The 5,292-nt window shown below is 38.8% G+C and overlaps 1 pseudogene; it reads left to right on the forward strand.

Moving 5' to 3' along the window:
* Nucleotides 1-289: 289 nt before the first annotated feature.
* Nucleotides 290-3,064, forward strand: LOC127102568 (uncharacterized; annotated as a pseudogene).
* The last annotated feature ends 2,228 nt before the right edge of the window (nt 3,065-5,292 follow it).

The following is a 5,292-nucleotide window of genomic DNA, read 5'->3' on the forward strand; positions in this document are numbered from 1 at the left end:
ATGAGATACATACCAACATGACCTTAAATGTGCAAGGCATCACAGGTCAGCAACATTATTCCAAGGTCTGCAATGCCAGGTCGATCATGAACGTGCCAACAGCAGTATAAAACCAGATTGAAGAGTGGTTTGTCTTGCTGCAACCATGAGGAGAAAACCAAAGCAGCGTAATAATGGATCAATGAAACCTGCAGACCACAACATGTTTGCAACAATTCATCACAAATCCTGTCAAAAAGTTATTGATTCTTACATGTGTCAATGCTAAACAACAGCCTACAAAAAACAAATGGCCAACCTGAAAAAAAAGACAGATCTGAGGAAAAAGGTGAAAGTTGAGCAATTGAATCCAAAAAGAAAGGAGACATCCAATCCCAATATTACATTCTGTCCTGATCCAGAATTCAGTTGATTTTGATAAGGTTAGGATAAAGGATCGTTTTGCTGCTGATCAATACTGGGTTATTTATGATGATACTGATTCTAGGCCAAGATTCTATGCTCGCGTCAAGAAGGTGCACTCACCTTTTAAACTGGAATATACTTGGCTGGAACCAAATCCAAATCTAAAAGATGAGATTGAATGGCATGATGCAGATTTGCCTATTGCATGCGGTAAGTACAAACTTGGAAGTACTCAGATAACCAAGGATATTGATATGTTCTCTCACAAAGTGCATTGTGTAAAAGGGAGTGCTAGAGGTTCTTATCTGGTATATCCCATGAAGGGAGAAACTTGGGCAATTTTCAGACATTGGGATACAGGATGGGCTTCTAAACCTGAAAAGAATGCAGAATATCAATTTGAATTTGTCAAAGTCCTTTCTGATTTTGATGAGAAAGATGGTGTTAAAGTTACTTATCTGAGCAAAGTGAAAGGGTCTGTTTGTCTCTTTCAGCAAACTGTGCAGAATGAAGTTGGATTATTTTGTGTTCCACCTAATGAGTTGTATAGGTTTTCACACCGAGTTCCTTCATTTATGATGTCTGGTGATGAGAGGAAAGATGTTCCAAAAGGATCATTTGAACTGGACCCTGCTGGTCTGCCTAAGAGTGTTTTTCAGGTTCAGGTCGGCGATCCAGGGGATGTGATGGACGATGGAAGGTTAAACAATGGAGTCAGTTCTTGCCAGGAATCATCCAAGTGTAAAGTTGACCAGGCAAAGTGTAACGAGAGTATTCCCAAAGCAAAATTGCGAGAAAATGGTGGTCCTGAAAGAGTTACACCTATCAATAAAAAAAAACCGCCATTGTCAAAAGCAGAAAATATGGGCAATGATCATGCAAGTACTAGTCAACATATGGTCAGAGAACCCGATAAGAACACTAGCCGCAGGGACTACAGTCAACCAGAGGGAAGTGAAGCTGTTGCAAGCCAGACCAACAAGAATTTCAAGTCACCACAGAAACCCAACAAGATAAATTATCACGTGGAGACATCGACAGTACCAAGATCACAAGTGAGCCACAACATCATTATCCAAAATACACACCTGGGAAGGCCCTGTATTACCTGCATGAAGTAACATATGAAACATGGCAGTAGCTTACGCCAAATCCTGCAACAGGCCTATAATGGAAATTCAACGGGCTATCCATTGGGCGCTCTACACCTGGTTTAATTGAGTGAGTAAGCCAACGTCAAATGTTGAAGTTGAAACCAAACCTTGATGTCGTACGCCACATATTTGAAATCATTGGCTGCATGACATGCCCAACATGACCATAAATCCTGCAACAACGGAAGCCAATCAACAAAAACTATTCTGTTTGGTTACATTTTGCTGAGATTGATAATTCAGTGTCTTCCAAAGGTCAAAGGGTCTTTGACATTATGATTAATGGTGACGTTCACTTTAAAAATGTTGACATTGTGAAATGGAGTGGGGATCGATATACTGCCCTTGTGCTTAATAAAACTGTTACTGTTAACGGGAGATCTTTAACAATAACTTTGAGCCCAAAAGAAGCAGCCAAGTCAAAACCAGGATATAACAGAAGCAATACGCAAAGTCTCCATAGTGCAGCACCTGAACCATTGGATCAAGGTTCAAGGGACCTGAGCTATTGCTGCATCACCAGAAATCAAAACTGTTAGACAACATTTATTACTGCAACAAAGAGACAGTCTAAAACAAACCATTGGAGAGATGAATGTTGAGATGGAGCACTTGAAATCTGAGATCAACAAACGGGAACACACTATTGCGGAGCATGAACAGGAGATGAGAAGTCTGATTTGTTAGGGTATGTGGTATCCTCTGGAAAATTGGTTTTGGATAAGAGGAAGATTTCTGTAAATAACAATAAAAGTGATGCTCAACAAACTTCTTTTGACACTACCAACCAAGCCTCTGTGGATGCCAAACTAACAAGCAAAGCTTTACTTTGGGGATCTCATGCGCTGCACCTTGACGATGTCATCTCGGTTTCTTATCATGCTGGTCTTAAACATTTCACAGTGCACTCGTATCCAATGAAAAAGGCTTCATGTGGTCTTTCTTGTTTTATTAAATCTCGAAGGAGTCGCAAGGACTTCCGTTTTGTGGCTACTACAATAGAAGAGGCAATTCAGTGGGTTGGTGGTTTTGCTGATCAACACTGTTTCATTAACTGTCTTCCTCACCCTTTAGTGTCTTCCAAGAAGCAAGCGTCCTCGGAATTGTTTCAAACCGATACCCCTCATGAATTGCTCTTCAGATGCAAAACTCCACCCAAGATGCTTGTAATTTTGAATCCACGCTCAGGCAGAGGTCGTTCAAGTAAAGTTTTCCATGATACCGTGGAGCCAATTTTTAGGCTTGCTGGGTTTAGATTGGAGGTGGTCAAAACAACATCTGCTGGTCATGCTAGAAATCTTGCATCCACTGTAGACATCAGCACTTGCCCTGATGGAATTATATGTGTTGGTGGTGATAGGATAATCAATGAGGGCGATAATCCATACCGAGAAGAAAATGCAATGATAATCCAAACATTGAGAGGCTTGTTTCTCGCCCCCAATTTTCCTACCGAGTCTATCTTACTCTTGATCTCTATCCTCTTATATCTACATATATCATAACATAACATAGAATGACAGCCCCACAGTCCAAGCAGCTCCATTTGTTTCAGCCTTGTGCCATAACAACTTGCAAAATTACATGTGAGTGGCAATCCAAAGCAGCTCAAGTCCATTCCTCTTGATGACAAAAGCCATTCAGCCAGCCTGCAAGGTCTCATAACAAAGGCCAATCCATTTCCAAATAACAACACCGGATCCCTATTATTTAGGTTCCAACCAATCACTAACAACCATGTCCTGCAGCATGCAACAACACACCAAAATCAGTCCAATTCCAAAAAAAAAAAACATATATTCAAGCGAGTTACAGTGGTGAATTTGTTTCTTACCAATAGTGAAGTTTTCAAGCTACTCTTGCAAGGTTGAGTGTTGTTAACAGAAGCCTCAAAGTTGCAAGAAAATTCACTGCAGTAAAATCACAACAACTCAGTAGGATGGTAAAAATTCACAAGCAACAAAATGAAACATTTTCACAGAAGAAGTACAAGGTACATGTTACCTTTTTCAGAGCAAACACCAAAATGGGATAGACAACAGAGCAGCACAAAAAAGAAAGCACTTCCAATTCCATACTCTTTTGAGCTCATCCAAACCCTAGCAATGGGATTATAAAAAGGGAGGAATCAGTAAGAAAGAAAACCCTAGAGAACAACAGAGACCTGGAGGCGAAAATCGGAGGAAAAAACCCTAAAATCCCGAAATCAATTACCTGGAGGCCAGCTTCTTCGCATCCTTCACCACCACCGCAGTGACACTTTGTAAGGACCTCTCTTTCTTTCTCTTTATCCTTTTCATATGCTTGTTGATTGAAAATATCGTGAGAGTTGAGGGAGATTTGTTTCTTTGAGTTTGAAAGCGTGAGAGGGTTCGTTGATGAGCGTTTTTGAGGTAGAAAGAAAAAACTCCGAGAGAAAGGCTTGAGAGGTCGAGAGCGGTACGCGTTTGGAAGAGAAAGGAGAACGAGGGGCTTGTTCTTCGTCTTCATTTCTTTTCTTTTTTTTCTTTTTTAATTAATTTTCTTTTTAAAACAGAGATGAATAAAAAAACCATAAAAATTTTAATATGTTTAATATTTTCTTTTTTCCTTTTTATTACATAGTGTATATTATTGTTATTTAGTATTCTACCCCATAAAACCAAGGCTACGTTTCTGTTTTATATCCCTCCATCATTCACTTAGGTTGTCCAGTAACATTAGCCTATCCCATTTTTAATTGATTTGTTTTCTAAACTATCTCTAGCTAGTTCTGTTTATATTCCCAAGTGTTTGTTAAAATGATAACTAACCTTGAGTGGTCTGGTGGAGAAAGGCAGTGTGCATGTTCTTGAGTGGGGTGGGTTCAACACCCATGTGTGACCTTTTTTTGGCATTTTTATTTCTCTTAGTTATATTATTTTTCTTTTAGCCTTTTTTATTCTTTCAGTATTTTGTTAATATCTTTTTATGTCTATTATAATTTCATTTGTTAGTAAATGCATAGTTCAAAAACCATTTTTAAAACTATAAAAAAATCATACTTTCCTCGATTTAATATCGAGCCCATTTTACGCCCTTGTAAGTCGATTGCTTTTTAAGCATCGCCATCAACCTCACATAGCTTACTCTTGGGCTTTCTTACAATGAGCCGGTTTCTTTGCACTTACACTCATACATTGTTTAATGCTTTATTATTCCATTCTTTGATTATTTGATTCGATTATATATTTGTTTATACCTTACTTGTTTGATCAACTGTGGCCTACTTGTATGATGTATGAGGCATATATTTATATTGTTTTGATTGCCATGACAACCCCCATTCATAACAAATGTATCCCTCTCCCATGAAATGTATAATATTCTTTCATTCTTTATTCATCTGTTAATACAAGAATTAAAATGAACATTCGATAACCATTTCAAAACAAGATCAAAACCTCGATCCAACGTCGAGTAATCATTTTTCAAAACCTAACAGAACCAGCACGTATTCATCCACCCTTTTGTAAGTCGATTGCTTTACGCATCGCCATCAACCTTGTAAGTCGATTGCTTCATGCATCGCCGTCTACCCTTATCCCTAACACTTCTCCTTGCTCCATTCGTCGATTCTTGTTCCGATTAGGTAGCACCCATTAGATAGAACCCTTTGTATGATAGCATAGGTAGGATTCCCATATCCTTTTGTATGATGACATAGGTAGAATTCCCATATTCTTTGCATGCTAACATTAGGTAGATATTCCCA

This window comes from Lathyrus oleraceus, chromosome 7 (assembly GCF_024323335.1).
Source record: "Lathyrus oleraceus cultivar Zhongwan6 chromosome 7, CAAS_Psat_ZW6_1.0, whole genome shotgun sequence".
NCBI lineage: Eukaryota > Viridiplantae > Streptophyta > Magnoliopsida > Fabales > Fabaceae > Lathyrus > Lathyrus oleraceus.